This window comes from Rhineura floridana, chromosome 7, assembly GCF_030035675.1.
Source record: "Rhineura floridana isolate rRhiFlo1 chromosome 7, rRhiFlo1.hap2, whole genome shotgun sequence".
Classification (NCBI taxonomy): domain Eukaryota; kingdom Metazoa; phylum Chordata; class Lepidosauria; order Squamata; family Rhineuridae; genus Rhineura; species Rhineura floridana.
Genome location: NC_084486.1, coordinates 145,685,903 through 145,710,316, shown reverse-complemented (window position 1 = coordinate 145,710,316; position 24,414 = coordinate 145,685,903). Strand labels below are relative to the sequence as shown.

The following is a 24,414-nucleotide window of genomic DNA, read 5'->3' as shown; positions in this document are numbered from 1 at the left end:
CACAAGAATGTGCTTGCACCAGCCCAGAGCACAGCGTGCATTGTGCTGGGGCTGGTAGGGGAGCCCTGGCCCTGCAGCCCCTTGCCGCCACCCCTTTGGGTTGAAAGGGAGGACGCTTTAGGCGCGCTGCAGTGTGAGCCCCGAGGGTCAGGCAACAGCTGCCTCTGCATGGGGCTGGGGTTCCCTTTGCGGCACTGGGCCGAGGGGCAGGGAGCCCCAGGTCCACGCTTCTCCGAAGAAAGAGAAAGAAGGCCTAGGGAGCGATGGTTTCTGGCACAGGGGGCGTTTCTGCACAGTTCCTGGTGAAAGGCAGTGGCAGCGGGCTGCCGAAGCGTCTACGGCCATACTACCCTGAACACGCCCGATCTCGTCTGATCTCGGAAGCTAAGCAGGGTCAGGCGTGGTTAGTACTTGGATTGGAGGTTTTTTCCTCCTTTTGCCTTTCGGCCCCCTGTTTTTATCTCTATTCCAGGGACCGCTGGCTGCTCTTTGTTGCCATTTTTAAACTTGCTTTTCTTTCTAGGCACGCGTTTCTGCCCCGCCCTTCTCGCGCACCCGCACCGCTCAGGGAGGCTTGCAAGAATTTAAAATGGCAAGGCAGTTCACATCGGTCAAAATGCAGCCATGAAAATGCACAAGCTGCCCAGGAGACCTTAAAGGCCTCCTCAGCAGAGATCCGTGTCGAAAATGACCCCCATGGGTAATGGCTCCCGGCATAAGAATGTGCTTGCACCAGCCCAGAGCACAGCGTGCGTTGTGCTAGGGCTGGTAGGGGAGCCCTGGCCCTGCAGCCCCTTGCCGCCACCCCTTTGGGTTGAAAGGGAGGACGCTTTAGGCGCGCTGCGGTGTGAGCCCCGAGGGTCAGGGCAGCAGCTGCCTCTGCATGGGGCTGGGGTTCCCTTTGCGGCGCTGGGCCGAGGGACAGGGAGCCCCAGGTCCACGCTTTTCCGAAGAAACAGAAAGAAGGCCTAGGGAGCGATGGTTTCTGGCACAGGGGGCGTTTCTGCACAGTTCCTGGTGAAAGGCAGTGGCAGCGGGCTGCCGAAGCGTCTACGGCCATACTACCCTGAACACGCCCGATCTCGTCTGATCTCGGAAGCTAAGCAGGGTCAGGCCTGGTTAGTACTTGGATTGGAGGCTTTTTCCTCCTTTTGCCTTTCGGCCCCCTGTTTTTATCTCCATTCCAGGGACCGCTGGCTGCTCTTTGTTGCCGTTTTTAAACTTGCTTTTCTTTCTAGGCAAGCGTTTCTGCCCCGCCCTTCTCGCGCACCCGCACCGCTCAGGGAGGCTTGCAAGAATTTAAAATGGCAAGGCAGTTCACATCGGTCGAAATGCAGCCATGAAAATGCACAAGCTGCCCAGGAGACCTTAAAGGCCTCCTCAGCGGAGATCCGTGTCGAAAATGACCCCCATGGGTAATGGCCGCCGGCACAAGAATGTGCTTGCACCAGCCCAGAGCACAGCGTGCATTGTGCTGGGGCTGGTAGGGGAGCCCTGGCCCTGCAGCCCCTTGCCGCCACCCCTTTGGGTTGAAAGGGATGACGCTTTAGGCGCGCTGCGGTGTGAGCCCCGAGGGTCAGGCAACAGCTGCCTCTGCATGGGGCTGGGGTTCCCTTTGCGGCACTGGGCCGAGGGGCAGGGAGCCCCAGGTCCACGCTTTTCCGAAGAATGAGAAAGAAGGCCTAGGGAGCGATGGTTTCTGGCACAGGGGGCGTTTCTGCACAGTTCCTGGTGAAAGGCAGTGGCAGCCGGCTGCCGAAGCATCTACGGCCATACTACCCAGAACACGCCCGATCTCGTCTGATCTCGGAAGCTAAGCAGGGTCAGGCCTGGTTAGTACTTGGATGGGAGGCTTTTTCCTCCTTTTGCCTTTTGGCCCCCTGTTTTTATCTCCATTCCAGGGACCGCTGGCTGCTCTTTGTTGCCATTTTTATACTTGCTTTTCTTTCTAGGCACGCGTTTCTGCCCCGCCCTTCTCGCGCACCCGCACCGCTCAGGGAGGCTTGCAAGAATTTAAAATGGCAAGGCAGTTGACATGGGTCGAAATGCAGCCATGAAAATGCACAAGCTGCCCAGGAGACCTTAAAGGCCTCCTCAGCGGAGATCCGTGTCGAAAATGACCCCCACGGGTAATGGCTGCCGGCACAAGCATGTGCTTGCACCAGCCCAGAGCACAGCGTGCATTGTGCTGGGGCTGGTAGGGGAGCCCTGGCCCTGCAGCCCCTTGCCGCCACCCCTTTGGGTTGAAAGGGAGGACGCTTTAGGCGCGCTGCGGTGTGAGCCCCGAGGGTCAGGGCAACAGCTGCCTCTGCATGGGGCTGGGGTTCCCTTTGCGGCACTGGGCCGAGGGGCAGGGAGCCCCAGGTCCACGCTTTTCCGAAGAAAGAGAAAGAAGGCCTAGGGAGCTATGGTTTCTGGCACAGGGGGCGTTTCTGCACAGTTCCTGGTGAAAGGCAGTGGCAGCGGGCTGCCAAAGCGTCTACGGCCATACTACCCTGAACACGCCCAATCTTGTCTGATCTCGGAAGCAAAGCAGGGTCAGGCCTGGTTAGTACTTGGATGGGAGACCGCCTGGGAATACCGGGTGCCGTAGGCTTTTTCCTCCTTTTGCCTTTCGGCCCCCTGTTTTTATCTCCATTCCAGGGACCGCTGGCTGCTCTTTGTTGCCATTTTTAAACTTGCTTTTCTTTCTAGGCACGCGTTTCTGCCCCGCCCTTCTCGCGCACCCGCACCGCTCAGGGAGGCTTGCAAGAATTTAAAATGGCAAGGCAGTTCACATCGGTCGAAATGCAGCCATGAAAATGCACAAGCTGCCCAGGAGACCTTAAAGGCCTCCTCAACGGAGATCCGTGTCGAGAATGACCCCCACGGGTAATGGCTGCCGGCACAAGAATGTGCTTGCACCAGCCCAGAGCACAGCGTGCATTGTGCTGGGGCTGGTAGGGGAGCCCTGGCCCTGCAGCCCCTTGCCGCCACCCCTTTGGGTTGAAAGGGAGGATGCTTTAGGCGCGCTGCGGTGTGAGCCCCGAGGGTCAGGGCAGCAGCTGCCCCTGCATGGGGCTGGGGTTCCCTTTGCGGCGCTGGGCCGAGGGGCAGGGAGCCCCAGGTCCACGCTTTTCCGAAGAAACAGAAAGAAGGCCTAGGGAGCGATGGTTTCTGGCACAGGGGGCGTTTCTGCACAGTTCCTGGTGAAAGGCAGTGGCAGCGGGCTGCCGAAGCGTCTACGGCCATACTACCCTGAACACGCCCGATCTCGTCTGATCTCGGAAGCTAAGCAGGGTCAGGCCTGGTTAGTACTTGGATTGGAGGCTTTTTCCTCCTTTTGCCTTTCGGCCCCCTGTTTTTATCTCCATTCCAGGGACCGCTGGCTGCTCTTTGTTGCCGTTTTTAAACTTGCTTTTCTTTCTAGGCACGCGTTTCTGCCCCGCCCTTCTCGCACACCCGCACCGCTCAGGGAGGCTTGCAAGAATTTAAAATGGCAAGGCAGTTCACATCGGTCGAAATGCAGCCATGAAAATGCACAAGCTGCCCAGGAGACCTTAAAGGCCTCCTCAGCGGAGATCCGTGTCGAAAATGACCCCCATGGGTAATGGCTGCCGGCACAAGAATGTGCTTGCACCAGCCCAGAGCACAGCGTGCATTGTGCTGGGGCTGGTAGGGGAGCCCTGGCCCTGCAGCCCCTTGCCGCCACCCCTTTGGGTTGAAAGGGAGGACGCTTTAGGCGCGCTGCGGTGTGAGCCCCGAGGGTCAGGGCAGCAGCTGCCTCTGCATGGGGCTGGGGTTCCCTTTGCGGCGCTGGGCCGAGGAGCAGGGAGCCCCAGGTCCACGCTTTTCTAAAGAAACAGAAAGAAGGCTTAGGGAGCGATGGTTTTAGAGGTTTCTGTTGAGTATTTTATGTGAAGGCTTATCATTAATTGCTTCCAACTTGAATTGTCTAAATTTGTATTCCAATGTGCTTTTTAAAATCAATGGGAGTTGTTCAGTGAAACATTATTGGCAATATTTTTCTGAAAGCTTCTGAGCTTTTCTCAAAAGGTGTCAGATTCTGTATAGTCTTTCTCAGTTTGCTTTTTGTGCCACCCTTTTTTAGGTTCCCATTTTTCTGTTTAGCTGCTCTTCCTCTCATGGATGTGTTCTATTATGCTCTGGCTTCCTTGTTAAGATGTAAATGTGTTTGTAGGTATAAGAAGACCTTTTAGTATGTCTGTTTCAACAAAAAATCTTTTTCTGTTCAGACTTTACTTAGATGAATATAAAATATCTTTACCAATTCCAGGACAGATTGTGTAAAAGTTTTTCCATTTGCAGCAAGAATTTTCAGACACCACTGATGTTTTTGTTAGGTTAGAGTCACAAGATCACATACTATTGTCAACACTCCTAAAGGTAAAGGCAGTGTTTGATTTTAGCTCCCAGGTTTCGAGTGTTTTTGAACATATGCCAGCCAGGAAGCCTATTAAGGGGACATATACATTCATGGAGGGATTAGATTTGTGGGTGATTGTTGTTAATCTTGTGGTTTCAGAAAAGCTGCATTACAATTCCTGTTACAACCACCAAGTGTGGCTTCTGCTTCATTAATAGTACTAATCAGGGGAAGGTTATAACCACCAGAGGGTGCTATTGACTAAATTATCCAAGAAAAATGTTATGGGGGGAGGCATTATGATGTTTGCAAATGTTTTCAGATATTTGGGGAGAGGAATGTTTTGGGGTACTGTTGTTTTGTAGGTATTAAGCAGTTCCGAGATATTTCTTTAAGAAAACAATTCAATTGCTGGAACATGACATTTTCTAATATAGGCTTTCAGACCATAATGAACAGGTTTAAATGCCATAATCAATTACAACTTATCGTGACAGGACCCTCAGCAAGGTCTAAAACAGCTAATCACTGCACAATGCACACCATGTAACCTCTTGTCCCTCTGTGATAAGCTCAGATGGAACAGTGAAAGATATAGGGCAGATCCTTGTGCCTGTACTCTCACAGGGAGTCTTAGGTGACCAGAGCCAAAGGGTGCTTCTACACTGTCACTGTTTTCGGGTGGTATTCAATCACATGCAAGCAAATTCAGGTTGCACAGCTATGGTTTTTGGTAGGTCTTGTGCAACAAACCTCCTTCCCCAAAAGATCAGAGCTTGCAATAAGGAAAGTGATGAGCAAGTGTGGAATAACACTTGCTTTAACCCAACATCACCAGACGTTCCCACATACAAACTGGAGCACTCATTAAATAGCCAACATTGTCTAATCTCCCTGCAAGCAAATCAGGATGAATTAATGCTTAATAAATTCAAGTCATTTGGAAGCACTTGCACTTTGAGGTCTTATTGATAAAATAAAACAAAAAAATCACCAGGTCCAGATTGTATCCACCTAGGAGTTGTTAAAGAACTCAAATGGGAAATTGGTGATCTAAAATATGTAACTTGCCCCTAAATTCAATCTCCGTAGCTGAGGACTGGAAATTGTCTAATGTAACTGTGGAGAAATATTACATATGTGTTTGTGTTTGAAGAAATCTTATTTGACCTGTGTGACTGCTGTGAGGCCTTGTGTTGTTATATTGTTAAAAGCCTGTTTAGCAGTGGTTGCTTGGTGACAGGTTCTGGGAAGACAGAGAGAGATCACTTTAAGATTCTTTGAGATGGGGCCTAGATCAGGTAAATTGTTTCTGATTGGCTGGTGGTTCCAGGCAGTTGGGAGTTAACTGTCAGTTACAGCAGCTGGAGTGGGGAGCTGGTTGATGAGAATATCTGAGGGAAGAACTGAGGCCTATATATTGGTGAAGATCAGAAGGGAGCCAGTGACTGAGATGGTCCAAGGGGCTGCCCTGAACAAAGGTCTTGCCAGAGAGAAGTGACACAAGTGGGATTATAATGTTAGCTAAACTGTCAAAACAGCTAGGAGTGCAACCAGAGGAGCTTTGGGGCACAGATTGGCCCCAGTAGCTGGACTGGGTTGTGGGAATCATTGGCTGGGGTGGAAGTTTAGGGAAATTGGCCTGAGGGGAGAACCACTTTGAGGCTGGTGTCAACAATGGTGTCTCTGGAGTCTTTAGAACCCGTGAGCAAGCACCTTTAAAGTCCAAACATGAGTTTCAGTATTCCCTTTTGTAAATAGTATCCCAAATAAACCTATAAACATAGTTTAAGATTTATCCTGTCTCTCAGTGTGGGTGTCCATTTCACATCTAAAGCTATCCACAAACGCTATTTGGAGAGTGTTAAACATATTCTGTGTGGATTGGTGGTAATGAAGAGTTAAGTAAGTACATGAAGTGAGGCTGAGCGATCTCTGATAGTAATGAAGTAGAATTTTCCACTTTACTGTCATGATGAGAGTGTGTACGAACACGTAGAGATAAGAGTGGTGTGTGGGAAGAGTTATGAACTGTTTCAAATGTCCCGCCTGTATCTAACTGTCTGCAGGGAATTGCTGCGCATCCTTTGCAGAGCACGTTGCAGCTAAGAATTCTGCTGTTTGCTGTATGGGATCACATGTCATTAAAAGTCACTGGGGTATATAAGACTGTGCTGATGTCTGTTCTGGTAGACATGCTTGTGTGATCGCTGTCTCCTTACGTAAGTAATAAAAGCTAGCTTTCTGTCTGGAAGTCTCGTGTGCACTAATTTCCTGGGGAAGAATCATCTAAAAGGTAGTGTTACAAATTTCCACCACAGTAACATATTTTTTAAAAAAGAATCCAGGGAGAATTATAGGCCGGTTAGCTTAATATCTGTTCTGGGAAACTGGTGGAAGCATTGTTAAAGGCAGAATTACCGAGCACACAGAAGAACAAATCTTGCTGAAGCAGAACTAGTATGGCTTCTGCATGGGTAAATCCTCACTAACCTATTAAAAATCTTTGAGACTGTCAACAAGCATATATATAGAGTTGATCCAGTTGACATTATATACTTAGATGCCAAAAAAGGCTTCGACAAAGTACCTCACCAACAACTCCTTAGCAGTAAGAGATTAAGTGGAGAGTTCCTTTTATGGAACAGTAACTTGTTAAGAAACAGGTGTTGAAGAATTCTTCTCCATTGGGATCCTTTGCTGGGGGTCTTTAAAAAAAATTTGAGGACACAGGCTTGAAGCAAAAAGGTAGGCCTTTATTCTTTACAAGCATATGCATATGAACATGCACGGTCAGCCCCCCAGAAACATCCAGGAGAAACTGCTCTGAGGCACTGTGTGCAAGCTCTTTTATAGAGTACAGTTACAGCATGTGACAATGATTTCACCAATCTCATGAGTTCCTGCCCACCCAACATCACAGTTCCTCCTCTCTACAATCGTTCCAAACCAATCACAAAGCATTAGGAAACTCCAGTGGTGATTCCAAGATTCTGTCCATATCATTAATGTCTCCATTCTCCTACTGTCTTAAAAGACTAATGAATTTTGGGACTAGTTGGAACAGTTACTATTGTGAATATGTTTTCAAGCACACTTGGTACATTCCATATGCCATTGTTCCTGATCAGTCAGGCTGACCCAGATATGCCTGGAAATATTTGGACAAGTTCCCTGAGTTAAGTTTGCCTCAACTCAGGGTGTTAGGGAATGTATGAGTACCCCCAGTTCTATTCCTTTGCCATAGGGGTTCTTATGTCCTTATACTTAGAAATCCCATTCCCTTACTTATGAAATAAATAGCTCAAGAGAGGGGATTATTTAAAAACTTGAGCTTCATTTTGAAGCCACACAGACTAAGGAAAAACTGGATAACTCTGGTTAACTAGTATCTTTCAGCCTCAGGGATATAGAGGAGGCAGGCCAACCCCTCTTTCTTAATGAAAACACCACCTTTTTCTTAATGAAAACACACTTATAAAGTTGTAAAATCATTACAAAATATCACTATTTCTCTTCATTAAACCCTTAACAAAGTCAGTGTCCAGATTTCTCTACAGACTCTCCCTATGCAGTGGAGAGGGATGGGGCACTGCCCCACCATCCTCAGTCTGCTCACTGCCAGCCCCCACCTTCCTGCCTTCTTACTTACTGGGGACAACACTGCCTGTCAACTTCTTCCTCGTCCTCGGTAGTCTCAGTGCTGCCCTTGTAGAATTCAGCAGGGAGGAGGACGGGGACGAAACTAGAACTACTCGGTTGGCTCTGGATCCACATACCATTGGCCTTCTCGCCTTCCGCCCCACCAGTGTCAGTGGGCAATAGCCCCCCCCCACTGCCCCTATAGGCAGTTGAACAGACAAATGGAGCACCAGCCGTCCAGAGTGGAATTTCAGGGAACAGGAATTCCAAACTAATCCAATCAGGAAGAAAGGAAAATGAATCTATAAAAATCAAACCCATGCAAACCTGTCCGTAGGTGAAAGCTCAGGAAAAAACCTAGCTCTGTGCAAAACTGGCAAGAAACAGTTCTGACAAGGTAGAAGTAAAATCTCCCAAAACTAAAAGTAACAAAATTAATCAGAGCTGTACAAAAAGCACGTAGAACATATACGCAGAACATATCATATGGAAAGCGGGATTGGACCAAGATGAAGGAGGTATGAAAATTGGAAGGAGAAATATCAATAATTTAAGATATGCAGATGATACCATACTACTAGCAGAAACTAGCAATGAATTGACACGAATGCTGATGAAAGCTAAAGAGGAAAGCACAAAAGCAGGACTACCGCTGAACATCAAGAAGACTAAAGTAATGACAATAGAAGAGTTATGTAGCTTTAAAGCCGACAATGAGGACATTGAACTTGTCAAGGATTATCAATACCTCGGCACAGTCATTAACCAAAATGGAGACAATAGTCAAGAAATCAGAAGAAGGCTAGGACGGGGGAGGACAGCTGTGAGAGTACTAGAAAAGGTCCTCAAATGCAAAGATGTATCACTGAACACTAAAGTCAGGATCATTCAGACCATGGTATTCCCAATCTCTATGTATGGATGTGAAAGTTGGACAGTGAAAAAAGTGGATAAGAGAAAGATCAACTTACTTGAAATGTGGTGTTGAAGGAGAGCTTTGCACATACCATGGACTGCGAAAATGACAAATAATTGGGTGTTAGAACAAATTAAACCAGAACTATCACTAGAAGCTAAAATGATGAAACTGAGGTTATCATACTTTGGACACATCATGAGAAGACATGATTCACTAGAAAAGACCATAATGCTGGGAAAAACAGAAGGAAGTAGAAAAAGAGGAAGGCCAAACAAGAGATGGATTGATTCCATAAAGGAAGCCACAGACCTGAACTTACAAGATCTGAACAGGGTGGTTCATGACAGATGCTATTGGAGGTCACTAATTTATAGGGTCACCATAAGGCACATAACAACAACAACCCAGGCTCCATCTTTTAAGCTAAGATTTCTATCTTAATTTCCAATCAGAGAAGCGCTTTTGTTTGAGTGGTATGCTCCAAGCAACTGTGGTTGATGCTTAATGTATCATGCTTAATGACATCATTAGGGCCTGCCCCTGTGACATCACACAGACCCGCCCCATGCCATTACTTGGTCCACCCCCCTGACATCACTACACCCCCCCAAATCTCAGGATTTGGGATGCTTTTGACCTGGCAACCCTAGATCCAATAAAACCACCTTAATATGAGATGTGGTAGGTGAGGTGACTGAGTTTGAATTGATGTTACTCAATATTAGCCTACAAGAGACCTTGAGAATCAAAGTGGTTAAAGATGGTCATGTGTTGAAAAATGGGTTGTGATTTTGTTTGAATGCACAGGAGAAAACTAATTCCATCTGCATCTGTTTCAATTCACTTTTCACAATTTAGAAATGATTGTTTGATTAGCCAAACCCAGATGGAAAAGGTGAAGAAAGGCATTCTGGGTCAGAACTTGTGATGAATCTCACACTTCTACAGCTCAATTTACAAATAAAGAATATCCATGCTTTCAAAACATATTGGTGTGTTTTTCTTTATGCTCTGTGTTCCTGGAGTGGAGCAGAACTACCCGATGTGCCTGAAATGTGTGTTTTTATAGTTTGAATTAAGTTAAGGCTGTTTTCTAGCACACAGATTAGTAGGGTCACTTTGTACATAAAACAGTGTCCCTGGATTTTTCATCCCAGGAACTCATGTGATTCCTGTAGAACACCTTATTCCCTTTGGATAGGCTGCAGATTAACAGATCCCTGACAGGTTACACCTTCTGCTGCCTAATATCCAAAGGCAAGGTTACAGTTGCTAAGGCAACCTCACAACAGTCGCGTGCACCCATCTGCATAAGATTTACCTTTAATGTCCATTAAGCTGATCCGTTGCCTGCCATATTAGAGGCCATGTCCTGTTCTGTCAGATAATTACATACCATTCTAACTTTGGCCTGATTGTGGTGGGAAGGCTGGCATTTTACTTCAACATTATCCTTTGGGGCAAAGAATTCAATATGGGAGTGAGCTAGATTGAGAGTGATTATTCCAGCCTGATTTGTTCATTCTCAGAGGGAGATGAATAAATTGGCATCCACTGTAATATTTTTTCTCCATGTATATTTCTCCCAGTTTTCTTTCAGGAGGGAAAATGTAAGGCCTATATTGAATCTTAGGATTGCTGAATATTTCCTCCCATGCATCTCTTCCCCCATTTTGTAAAAAAATATTTCGTTGTAGTTAATATTATTCTCAAAGACTCAGAATGAGTGATAACATACTGGGTAACTTTTTAATACTGCAATCCTATACTTGGGAATAAGTCCCATTTAATTTAAATTAGTTTACATCTGGGTTGATGTGCATAAGATTGCAATGTAAGTAGTGTACTTAGGCTACAGTCTTTTTATTGATGGCATGCATATATATGATGAGTCCAGTTGAGCAGGCACATAGAGAATTGTGCAGTTAGCCATTGACAGAACCTCCTGTTTATCCCCAGCCAAACACACACATTGAAAATAATGCACAGCAAGTAAAAACAATAGAGGCTGTGGTCTGGGCATCAACAATAATAATTAATGTGATCAGTGTTTATTTAAAAGCAAAAGAGAGCTAAAAGGTCTGCACAATAAACACGTCTTTACCTGGTATCTAAAACTAAAAAGTGGAGTAGCAAGCTGGGCTTCCCTAGGGAGAAAGTTCCACAACCAGGCTGCCAACGAAGACAATATTCTACAATGCTAATGTCCTGCAGATGCAGAATGCAAGGCGGAATTTCCTCTGTAGAGCTCACTAAATTGGGGAAATTGTAAGGGAAAAAACATTCCCTAAGACACACCTGGTACTGGTGCTAGCCTTTGATAGTCCATCTCTCTGTCATAGATAGAAGGATCTTGCTGGCTTTTGGTTCTTGTGTTCTTATGACTGCTTGTATTTGTTTTCCTTGTGTTTTCCTTGGTTTTTTATTTTCCTTTTATGTAAACTCCCTTGGGAATTTTTATTGATGGCATGCATAACGTAAATGGAATAAATAAATGAAATAACTGCCTTTTTGTGAGAGGATTGCTGTTTGTGTGTTCCCTATTTTTAATAAAAGGAGAAGCGTGCTCCACTGGTGGAACAACCAGTGTTAAAGAAACTAATATGAGAAAGCATGTGTTTCCCTCAGCTCCTTTGGAAGGAAGGGCAGGATAGAAATGTAATAAATAAAAATATGAAAATACGTTTATTATTAATTTTCATACAGGAGGAGGGGTACCCATACAACTGCTTGGCACTTAATTTTTTAAGGATTACATGTCTGTTTTTATACTTCGATGGTACATCAGTTCTCTGCAGTGGTACATCAGATTCTAGTCTTACACTTGTATTTTTTTAAATAGTTTTAATGTATGTTTTAATGTTCTGAACCACTTTTGAGGTTTTCTTAAGGGGTGTAAAAATATTTTAAATAAAAAAATTTAAAAACCAGGGGAATGAACAGCTTCTGGGAGAGTTGTTTTCGTTTTGCTTTGCTTTGCTTTGTTGTACCTTTTAAAAGTTCACAAAATGACAGGAGGAACATGTAACTTCAAATGCAAACAGCACTTGAAACTGCAAAAGACTCCCTAGCTGGGCAGAGGGGATCTCAATTACTAAGTGGCAAAATATTGCAGCTGGGAATGCTGGGAAGATGCTTCCAAGGCTGATTTCAGAGAATAGCAATGTGAGGCTATGCGTCAACACAATGGGAGTTGCCCTGTGGCATTCCACAGGAATTCATCTTGTCTCCCATGCTATTTATCATCTCTGTGAAGCTGTTCTACTCAAAGAGGACCAACTGAAATTAATGAATCCAAGCTCATCTATACAATGGTTTAGTGTGTGTTTGGTGCTACTCACATCTTCTTTTAATTCGCATGGTTCACATGACATTACTGGCAAACAGAAGTTATCATGCAGTTTTCCCCCTATAAATCCGTACTAACCCAATCCACTGATAATATGAAAAGCTTAGAACAATACTGCTCCACTCTGCTCCACATGTCTTTGAAGACAGTTTGCTTTGATGGCTTTAGTGAGCAGGTGAATCATTATTTCAGCTATTCCCCTTTCTTTGCCCACTAATTCTCCCATGAATTCCATTTTGTTTCCGGTGGATTATCTAGCAACTTCCAACTGCTCTGTCCTCCCCCCTTCACAATTTGCTGTAGCCCTCCCTTCTTTCCTTCCTTTCTCCCCGAGTAAACTTCCTTCACTCCTTGTAACTAGCAATGGGAATTGCAATTGGATTTTATAATTCTTTCTCATATTCTCTATGAATATAGAGTTATAGGGAATATAGGGAATTTTGAAGCAACATCTCTCCATGCCAGGTTTCCAATTTTTCTGCCAAAAAATCTAAAGTGGATTAAAAAAAAAAAGTCGCCTAAAAAAATATCAGTATCGATATCTGGAGAAAATATCAATATTGATATTGATATTTTCTCAAAATATCAATATTGATATTGATATTTTATTTAAAATATCGATATTATATTGATTTATTTTTCTAGCGGGGAAAAATTAACTCAGAAAAAGCAAGGGGCAGCAAAGAAAGGGGGATAGATGACCCCATTTCTTTTCAACCACAAAATTTCAGGAAGAGGTGGAGGCAGGAGGGAGTGGAAATACTGCACAGGTCAAAAAATACTTGTGCATGCACAGTAACTGAGCAACTGGAGGAAGTAAAAATGTAAAATTAGAGGGTGGGGCCACAAGGAAGCAGCAACGCTAATCTTTCCCAGAGAAATGCCTGCTTGTGTGAATGGAAAACAATGGATTTGAAGCTACCATTGAGCACAAATTATGGACCTTGCAAATCTATTATGGGCTTATTCACACGGGAGCTGAACTTCGCAGTGAAGACGCAGCTTTTGCCATCGCAATAGATTTGCAAAGTTCACACTTCCTACCTTCAAATCCACTGTTTTCCTTTCACACAAGTAGACATTTCTCTGGAAAGGTTTAGTTTTGCTGTTTCCTTGTGGGCCTGCCCCTAAGTTTACATGTTTACTCCCTCCAGAGTATAGATATTGCTAATGGAGAAGGGGAGGGTTTTTTTTGTCAGTTTCATTGTTTCTTGTCATTTGCACTCCTCTCCTGGCTTGGAGAGTGGGGGTGCAATTGACACAAAACTGTATGAAACTGAATAGAGGGGGGAGTGAGTGAACAGCAAAGTAGGCAGCAGCTACCGCAGCTTTTGCAGGCAGCAGAGAGAGAGGGAGCTGGCGATGGGGCATTAGAGAGCCTGCCCACTAAAAAAACATTGAGGCAAAGTGCCTACACGGAGAAGCGCAGCAAAGCTGAGAAGGTTTTTCCTTTCCTTTTCGCATTATAATTGGATTGGGTTGATACAGGAAAACTGTATGATAGCTGCTGATTGCTTGCAACGTCATGTGAACCATGAAAATTAAACAGGGATGCAAGTAGCACCAATCTCAAAGTAAGTCGCCATGTGAATGAGCCTTACGACAGTAAAAGCAGTGTATTTGCTACAAAGAAACGATCCCATGTGGATAAGCCCCAAGTTTATCATGCCCATTAACTTCAATGGGTCTACTCTGGGTCGGTCTAGCATTGAATACTACCCAATGATGGGCTGGATGTGGGTCAACAAAAAGCTGGATCCAAATACAACAGAGGTATTATGTGTGCCAAATTCTCCGGTGGGGGGGGGGAAGAGATGGCCTATTCTGGACAGCATTGTAGTCCCCTGGAAAGAACTAGAATGTAATCAAGGGTATTTCTTGATCCATTGTTATGTGAGGGTGGCCTTGGTGGCTAGAAATGCCTATTTCCAGCTATGGCTGGTACATCAGCTATGGCCCTATCTGGACAAGAATGATGTGGACACTGTACTCCATGTACTCCATGCTGTGATAGTCTCTGGTTAGAGTATGGCAATGCACTTTACTTGGGTCTGCCCTTGAAGATGGCCCAGAGGCTACAACTAATGCAGAATGAGGCAGCCTGGGTGCTGGCTCAGACTATCAGGAAGAGCAGCTGCATTAGTTGCCTATGTGCTTCCAAGTCGAATTGAAGGTGCTCACCTTGGTGCTTACTGCTTAAAGCCCTAAACAACTTGGATCACAAATACCTGCACGAACACTTCCTCTCCTATGTGCCAGTCAAGACATTATGATCTGCAGGAGAGGCTCTTCTTATGGTACCATCTCCCCCAGAGATGTGAAGGGTGATGGCCCTCAAGACAACCTTCTCCCTAATGTGAAACCCCCTCCTTAAAGAGGTATGTCAGGTACCATCTCTTTACAGCTTTAGGCAGTCATTGAAGACACACCTCCTCTCCTTGGCCTTTGACAACTGAACTAATGTTAATGTCCCCCTGTATAGCATCTGATTTGTTGATATGTATGTATTGCATGGTGTGGTATTTTGGGGTAGAGTTGTTTTATTTGTGTTATTGTATTTTTTAAAGATGTAACCTGCCCTCAAACCTATTGAGAAGATTGGTGGGTGGTGGTGGTTAGTTTCTGCTCAGCTAGCCAAGTGGAAAAACATTTGGGTACTACATAGCAGCTGAGGCCAGAACTATATGTTTTGGCTGAGATGTGGCTGCCAATGAAATCAAGAGCCTAGAATCTCCTCTTTCACTTCCCCGTCTCCCCCAGATGTGTGAATTGCAGTCTACTTGCTTCTCATTCCCCACTCCACATTATTGACTGACTTGGATGGGTGGGAAAATGCACATTGCAGTGACATCACATCACCTATTTTGCATTACCAAATGTTATTGGGAAAGTAAGAGGGGTGGAGACTGCACAGTCTGCACAGTCAAACAATGATCTAAAAGGGTTTCAACTGTTGTAATAGAATACGCTTTTATTTTAAGGTTAAATGTTGGGAGTTTGGCAGCTTCCCTCAATTGCGAGTTGAAACGGAAAGTGCTGATATATAACATCTCCAAAAGGTGTTCATATTAAAATGTTGAACTGAACTGTGTGTATGTAGTTGCAAAGTTGCAACTGAAGAGTTTCCTTGTCTCATCTGATGAAATGGCTGTGGTTCTTCCCACACCCCAGACCTCCCACCCACTCCCTTCACTGCCTGCTGTAACAAGCAGGACTCCCTGTGTGTATGCAGCAGGCACAGAGGAGGGGATGGACAGTCCTAGCCGGAAAATGGGCAAGGGAAGCAATGGCTCATTTTCTCCTGCTACTCAGTGGCAGATTTAATGGGAGTCTCTGGGTGGCTGTTGCATTTTGGATATTCTGTTCATAGGGTTTTCAGTGTAATGAAAGTTAAAAGAGGAAAGCAGGACTACAGCTGAATGTCAAGAAGACTAAGTAATGACAACAGAAGATTTATGTAACTTTAAAGTTGACAATGAGGACATTGACCTTGTCATGGATTATCAATACCTTGGCACAGTCATTAACCAAAATGGAGACAATAGTCAATAAATCAGAAGAAGGCTAGGACTGGGGAGGGCAGCTGTGAGAAAACTAGAAAAGGTCCTCAAATGCAAAGATGTATCCCTGATGAACACTAAAGTCAGGATCATTCAGACCACGGTATTCCTGATCTCTATGTATGGATGTAAAAGTTGGACAGTGAAAAAAGTGGATAAGAGAAAGATCAACTTACTTGAAATGTGGTGTGGGAGGAGAGCTTTGCACATACCATGGACTGCAAAAATGACAAATAATTGGGTGTTAGAACAAATTAAACCAGAACTATCACTAGAAGCTAAAATGATGAAACTGAGGTTATCATACTTTGGACACATGATCATTGGATCATGAGAAGACATGATTCACTAGAAAAGGCAATAATGTTGGGAAAAACAGAAGGGAGTCGAAAAAGAGGAAGGCCAAAGAAGAGATGGATTGATTCCATAAAGGAAGCCACAGACCTGAACTTACAAGATCTGAACAGGGTGGTTCATGACAGATGCTATTGGAGGTCACTGATTCATAGGGTTGCCATAAGTCATGATCGACTTGAAGGCACATAACAACTGGGTTGCTAACCTGGCAACCCTTTTTGTTTGGAGATGATATGTACTGTGTTAAATCTCAAAATATTCAGTGAACAATTGGTAAGTATGATACAGGACATAATTTTGCAGAAATGTATTTTACTGGAATAATAATAATAATAATAATAATAATAAGCATTGGCGTTAATAGACGCAGAAATATTATAGTGCATTACAGTATAGATCCAAGGGAGCAGAATGTTATAGTGTATTTTCTGTGAGGTCTTAACTATATTTATAGAAGCATGGAGGAAGAAACATCTGTGCAATTGTTTCCTCGGCATGTCACACCCTCACAGCAGATGCAGGGGAGTTCTGCAGTATATCAAGAGCAATTGGTTTGCTAATGTAGACTTCTCTAATGAGATTGGTGTATGTGCTGCAGGGCTGCATGCACAGATGAAATGCTTATTCTTCAGGGATGCAGCTGCAAGAAAAACTGCTGTTTCTGTCATAGTCAGCAGACTTTTTCTCATCTTGCAGTCAGGAGACTGAGCTGTGTGACCTCATGGTGCAGTGTAACAGGCCAGCAAGTGCTATGTTCCCACTTACCTATGGTTCTCTCACTCCAGAGTACTAGAAGCTGAAGATACATTTTTTATTCACAAATGTACAGGTAGTAATGCAGGAGTTTGGCAGTAAGCCATTTTAATCTTGAAGCAACCACAGATGTCCAAGCTAGGCATGGTGGCAGCCGTTCTGTGAGTTTAATCAGAACTCCAACATATAGGAAGAGGGGGTGGGGTCCAGCGTTGACAACAAAAGGTCTATGTGGGTAAAGAGTGCAGGCCTCTCTGCTGCACCACCAGTGCACCACCATGGCTTGCCTGTCTTTTGTTCTTCTCTCTGGCCATTTTTTGTTATATTGGAAGTCCTGAGACCAAAAGAAAAGTATCTGAGGAGGGAGCTGTAAAGTAAGTGGAGAGGGTTCAGTGCCTCTCACCTGTGCACCTGTTTTGGTGTTAAAATTAGAAACATGCATGCACAGTCTTGCACACACACTGCTGCATGAGTGGGGCACATGTCACCATCACATTTATGTTATCTTCCAGCTGATTGACAGTTGGCCTGGACTGGAGGAGTTTTTTATTGTATATCATTCTCCCTTCAAAGAGTGCAAGATTACCTGCATGGGTTTTATCTTTAATTAAATCCACCCTGTGAGGTAGGTTAGGCTGACAGATGTGGCTAGCCTAAAACAAACTGGAGATTTGAACTAGGGCTCTTTAGTGCTGAGGCGTTGCTTTCCCAATTTCAGCTGGAAACATAGCACTTAAAATAGGCTCATGCAGGCTCCTTTTTATAATAGGGAAGCCATGGTTTCCTGTTACATCTGAACTGGGCTTTACCTCTAGGTAGCAAATCCTATCCATTATTTCCAGGATGAGAAGAGAATTATTAGGACAACCACAAGGCTCAGCACTGCCTGACAACAATCAGCCTTTTCCTACAATACTTCCAGAAAATAAAAGAGACAATATTTTGGAGGGTGTAATCAATGACAAGGTATAATGTTTTTCAAGAGTGACACAAGAAGCAGCCCAGAACGCTTTGTTTTATCAAGATATATTGCCAAGTGAATTGGGATGGGGGGGGGAGATTTTTCCATGGTTTCTTTTTTCTGCTTTGTCAAGGATTATCAATACCTCGGCACAGTCATTAACCAAAATGGAGACAATAGTAAAGAAATCAGAAGAAGGCTAGGACTGGCGAGGGTAGCTGTGAGAGAACTAGAAAAGGTCCTCAAATGCAAAGATGTATCACTGAACACTAAAGTAGGGATCATTCAGACCATGGTATTTCTGATATCTATGTATGGATGTGAAAGTTGGACAGTGAAAAAAACGGATAAGAGAAAAATCAACTCATTTGAAATATGGTGTTGGAGGAGAGTTTTGCGTATACCATGGACTGCGAAAAAAAGAAATAATTGGGTGTTAGAACAAATTAAACCAGAACTATCACTAGAGGTTTGAATGATGAAACTGAGGTTATTAATAATGCTGGGGAAAAGAGAAGGGAGTACAGAAAAAGGAAGGCCAAACAAGAGATGGATTGATTCCATAAAGGAAGCCAGAGACCTGAACTTACAAGATCTGAACAGGGTGGTTCATGAGAGATGCTCTTGGAGGTCGCTGATTCATAGGTTCACCATAAGTCGCAGTCAACTTGGAGGCACATAACTACAACAAGCTCTAAGTACATTCAATCGTACCTACCCGTAAAGAAAGCTACATATATTTTTCAGTCATTATACAGTTATAAAATATAGACATTATGTAGTTACAGCAATAGCTGCTAAAATTGTTTAGAAATAGCTCCCTATTCCCTCTCTGACAATGTCAGGCTCCTTACAAAAAGTTATAAATTGTTATTGCAGGTATGTTGTCCTGAAATAACAGCCTTCTTTGATCAAGCAAAGAGATGAAAAGGTGTTCCAACCAGGGCTGCGGAGTCGGTACTCCAAACCTTCGACTCCGACTGCTCTATTTTTCTACTGTCCGACTCCAACTCCGACTCCACCCAAAATTGCTTCCAACTCCACAGGCCTGGAAAGGACTGTAAATGTCTTTTTAAATCGGAAGGTCTCGTAGGAGCATTTTTATCGCTTGCCTGAATATGCGCTGATCTTGGCATCGCAGCATTTGTCTTCACCTGGGTCCTGTGCAGAGCTTTGAAAAGTTACTTTTTAAAACTACAACTCCCATCAGCCCCAGCCAGCATGGCCACTGGATTGGGCTGATGGGAGTTGTAGTTCAAAAAAGTAACTTTTCCAAGCTCTGGTCCTGTGTCATACACTGACACACAAAATGTTTTCCATCTTGAGTTATGGTGAAATGCTCAACTACAGCTGACTTCATGGGAAGCTTCTTTGACATTTTGAATTTATATTTTAAAAAATTAGTCAATCAAAATTTATTTTGAAGTCGGAGTCGGTACATTTCTACAGACTCCGACTCCGACTCCACCCAAAATTGCTTCTGACTCCACGACTCCGACTCCACAGCCCTGGTTCCAACTGCAACTTCTTGAATCATTCACTTTCTTTCAGTTTCAATGTTTTATTTTGGAGTTAATTATCTATTTTTTCTTTAGTGCATGTGATGGCATTGGGTACATTTCTAGGCATCCAAATAATAAGGGTAGAGACACACTTACTGTTGTGTCAGTTCCAGTGTGTCTCTACCTTTCTTTTCTCAAAATGGAGGCACACTACACTAGTCAAGCACTGCTCCTTTTTACTCTTCAAACCTTGCTTTTATGTTCCAGTGTTTTGTTTTGTTTTAATTCAGCTTCAGGGAGGTTTTGCAACTGATTGGTAGATCGACCTGTTTGCCTTCCAGGTGTGGCCAATGGAAATGCTTTGCTGCAGGCTCAGACAGAGACAGTGATTGGCCCAACACTTTGCTTTGGGTGGTCCTGAAAGGTCTGACGGCTGCTCTAGGGAAGGGAGGTGTGGCCAGCAGCAAGCAGTGTTGCTTCAAAATGCAGCCAGAAAAAACATTCTGGCTGCTTTTGAAGCTACTTGCGTGCCCACAGCCTAAATCTTCTGTGTTTCCTTATTCCAGGCCAGAAATGACTAAGGATGGATCCTCCAATGGAATCACCTAATTTTTTGGCTCCCCTCTGGTGTCGAGGGAGACCAGGTAGCAGCCCCTACGGCCATTATAAGGCAAAACTGAATCTGAGGCTGTAGACACACTTGCAGTTATATTGGCTTCATTACTTCTCCACCTCTGTTTTTTGAATCTGGATGCACACAATGTTTGTCATGCTCCAACCCTTTTTTACTTCAAAACTTGGGATTTTTGAGATCGGATGCATTTTCCCTTCAAGCCGGTTTTACACCAGCTTGAAACTTGTTTGGTCTATCAACCTGTTGTGACTCTGAGGTGTGTCCGATGGAAACACTTTACAGTGGGCAGTCTTATAAGCTCTGACAGCACCAAGTGTATTCCATCAAATAATAAAGATGTGTACACCCACCCAGGTGCATATTTGTTTCAAACCACACCCAGACAAAACAGTCTCACTGCTTTTTAAGCAACTAGTGTGCAGGCAGCCTGAATCCTATGGGAAAACCAGGACAAAATCAGAATTCGAACATAGTTAAAGGCTGCAATCCTAAACACAGTTACTAGGGAATCAATCCCATTGATCTCAGTGGGAATTGTTCTGAATAAACATGTTTAGGATTATGCAGGACAACTCCTTTAAGAAACAGTACTACTAGAACTTTCTCTGAGATGCTTATGGGCTCCTGCTGGGAGGAAGGGCAGGATATAAATCAAATAATAAATAAATAAATAAACAAAACTGGAGAAACAAGGAAAAACAGCAGGCATGCAACCAAAGATACAGGACAGGCAAACAGGAAGAAGGCCGGGATCTTGAAACAGGCAAATAGACCAGATAAGAAGAAGGAATTTGGAGCATGCTCAGAGAGGAAAAAGCTACAGAGAGATGATTCACGAAGGAACTGACCGGGCTGCAAGTGGTTTGTTCCTACTTCCTTTTGGAGGGACTGGTGGAAGGCTGAACAAAACTATATGAGGGCTCATTTGGGAAAGTTTGGGCTACATTTGTGTTGGGCCAAGCAAGGCAGTGCTGAGTAGTAAATTCTGATATCCACTTAGGAAAATCTGTTAGATTAAGACTGGAGAGTGCAAAAATAATTCCTGTTAAAAAACAGTTGAAACATGTTTTCACTCTTTGAAGCAGTTTTTGGATTTTGCTACTGTGAGCTGAAACTCTCAGGATGAACTATGAAACAAAATGACTGGTGTGAAGAAAAGGGAAGTGCAGTCCAATCCTATGAATATTTATCAGAAGCAGACCCCACTGAGTTCAGTGACGCATACCCCAAAGCAGCTGTGCATAAGACTGCAGCCTCAGTAAATCCAGTTTATGCTACTGCATTTTATTTTGTATATTGCTGTTTTTAATATTTAATAATGCTTATTTTGTTTATTGCTGGGTCTTTTGATATGTACATTGCCTCAACGCTTTTCTGAAGAGGCAGTATAGAATTGTTTTAAATAAATAATATTCACTGTACCTTCCAATTACAGTGGAAAATAGAGATGCTTCTGTTGCATTACGTGACCAATAAGTTTATAGTAAGACAGTGAATAAACCTAAAGTGTGAACTTTTTCCATGTGCGCTTTAGCAAATATTTTTGTTACATCAACCTCAAAGTATATGTTTCCCTACAATGATGCTATGGTTCATTTGTTTTCTCTCCACTTGATTACAGGCAGCTGAGGCCCAAACTAAACATGATGGTGGTTGTCATGGGTTTCTCTTAATCCGTCTGCCTTATTCTCAAATAAATGGGAAGTTCTGGGGCGCCTAACTTTAACAAGAAGTATGCAGGAGAGGGTGCTGAATTTTGACCCATTCTCATACTTTACCTCCCATCAGTCTGTTGCTTCTCAGTACTCGCTAATTTCTGGTATTGAAGCCAGGGAGGCAGAAAAGTGCCTGGAGTACTGAAGACAAGGCGAAGGTTTAATGCCCATCTCCGGCTTGCTTAACCATTGAATGTTGTGTTTTAAATTGTTGTGTAACCCACCCTGGGACCTTGGGGTGAATGGTGGATGATGATGATGATGTGAGATACCTTCTGCTTTTATATGTACATTGGGTAGGTGTGTTAATGATAACCCATCATGTCTGGTTTGGCCTGAACATGTAAACTGTTGATACTAAAAAGCGTTGTGTTTGAAGTGATATGAAAGATCTCTCCATGATGGGTATCTCTACTGGCCCAGGTCAGACTTTCCATTCATCTAACCTACTAGCATTGTCTACTCTAAATAGCAGCAACTCTCCAAGGTACATCCCAAATGTGTGTGTGTGCTACAGTTGTTAGTAGATAATTTGTTGGCTTGTTTAGACAGGAAATATAGTTTCTTGAAACTTTTAATGAAGTTTTAGTCATTCCTTCCCACATAGTTATGGGCAAACTTCTGAAAATGTGTGTTGAAAGCATTGAAACAAGTCATTATCCTCAGTGCCACATAGGTGACACTTCCTCATTCTCTGTCCTCCACTACTCCAGTCCTTGCTAAAATATTCATTAAAATCTTATTCTTGTAGCAAAGGGAAACTACATACGTTTTTGCAAAGGAGAGTGATTCTTCCAGTAATAGGATTTGTGTGATGGAGTTTCTTAGTCCAAAATGTGGAATTATTGGTGATTTTTTTTTATTACTACAGACTGTACCCAGTGTCTTTTCTCTAATAAAGATATCTTTCTTCCTGTTCCTGAATTTAAATCTGACAGGCAGGCTTCATCATCTTGACAAGAAGCAAGACAGTACTTGCAGAACTGGCTGCCCTCTTTCCCCAGTGCTATCAGAGTTGTGGAGGCAGCCTGGCCCTTTAATTAGGCCAGGCTTGGAGCTGCTCAGTTCCCTTACTTCTGGCATTGAGGAAGCAGAGATGTAGCGGCACTGAGGAAGCCAGTTCTAGAGAGAGTCTGCAGCAGACAGTGAGTGTGTATATGTGAGCGAGCAAGCAATAACACAGGGAATCTGTCAGTTTCCTTCTTGAAAGGGAGAAGACAGAGGCTGGGAGGTTTGAAATACTAGGCTTCTGGCCAGTCTGGATACAGGAGCCCATCCAGAAAGGTGCTGATTCTTCATCCATATTAATTCATCCAAAACCAAGCTGGTTAAGACTGCAGACGGTGTGTCATTCTCCAGGTAAGCCCTTAACAATCAATTCTGTTGTGTAACTTTGTTGAGCAGCAAAAGAATGAGGGAAGAGGGTGAGGCCAGATAGTGTGAGAAACAGCAACTGTATGGGACCCAGGCTCTTTCTGGACAAGCCCTTGTGCATAGGATATGCCTGGCCAATCCCTGAGCAAGGAACAACTTTAGCTTGCCACTGTTTCCCATATTTTCTTCTAAACACACACACACAATCATTTGCTTCATTACAAAGGAGATCTTGCTAATTTTGTCCTAATTTGCAGCTGTGACCCACATTTTGTGAATGGGAAAGGCAGCGAACGGAACATGGCATACCAAACCTTTCAGCTGTCTTGGCAGCCGCTGCTACTGCTGCATCGCAGACAGACCTGCACTTATGTATTGAACATGTACCATATTAATTATTTACTGTAACTCATCATAGTGTATTATTAGTAAATGTCTCTGCCTCTGTTGTTAAAAGTCTTCTTGTGGAGGCAAATAAGACTTCCGTACAAGAGCCCCACAGTTTCTGAAGAGAAATGAGAGTGCTGGAGGGTCTCTTTTCCCAGAGCTATTAGATTTGCAGTTTCACTTGACAGCGGGCTTTCCCAATTTGGGAGGCAACTGGTACATTAGGCTGAAGTTTGCATTTGATCCAATGCTTAGTGGTCTTAGCAGAAGCAACTCCTAGGTTGGCTTCAATCAAATTGCTCCAAGAAGGTAAGTGAAGGGAGCCCCTCCTTTATGTTTCATTCTCAAGCTGAACTTCATCTATTTTATTTAATTATTTTATACCACCGTTCAAGACAATAAAGTGCCTTCAAGATGATTCACAATAAAAAACCCACTAAAAGTATAAAATACAATTGGCCAAAACAGCAGCATAAAAACATTTCAATCAATAAAAAAGCAATGACAGTTAAAACTACACCTTGCATGATATAAGCAAGCAATCTCATAGCATGACAGCCCACAATGAATTTGGGCATTTATTTTGGTTTCTGTGGGTCCTGTATCAGAATTTAAACTTCTTCCTAACTGAACAGCAAGGCTAGGAACAGATGGCAAATCCCAGCAGAAGGCTCTATCTTAATGCCTAGTGTGTCTGTTACTTATGTCATTGAGTCCAATGCTCTTATTTCGCTATTTTAGAGCTCTTGCCCTGGTCAGGAAAGAAGGATCCCATATGTGTGAGTGTAAGAATTTGGTTGGCAGTATCCTCAAACGTTGTGAGGAGGATGAATGGGGGAGAGGGGGGCTTACACCTTCCTTGTCCTCCTGGACCTCTCAGCGGCATTCGATACCG

General features: G+C 43.8%; 1 protein-coding gene and 1 non-coding gene across 7 annotated transcripts in view; both read left to right on the top strand.

Moving 5' to 3' along the window:
* Positions 1–2,477: 2,477 nt before the first annotated feature.
* On the top strand, positions 2,478–2,596 carry LOC133389905 (5S ribosomal RNA). Its single transcript, XR_009764213.1, has one exon. It is a non-coding gene; the product is annotated as a 5S ribosomal RNA (ribosomal RNA).
* An 18,168-nt stretch (positions 2,597–20,764) lies between these two features.
* The window catches only part of VWA5B2 (von Willebrand factor A domain containing 5B2), an 80,302-nt gene continuing 76,652 nt past the window's right edge, over positions 20,765–24,414 (top strand). For 3 of the 6 annotated variants that reach the window (XM_061637478.1, XM_061637476.1, XM_061637472.1), the window contains exon 1: positions 22,787–23,117. The gene's annotated coding sequence lies outside the window, so the exon portion shown is untranslated. The other 3 variants (XM_061637473.1, XM_061637475.1, XM_061637477.1) reach the window with 3 other exon arrangements.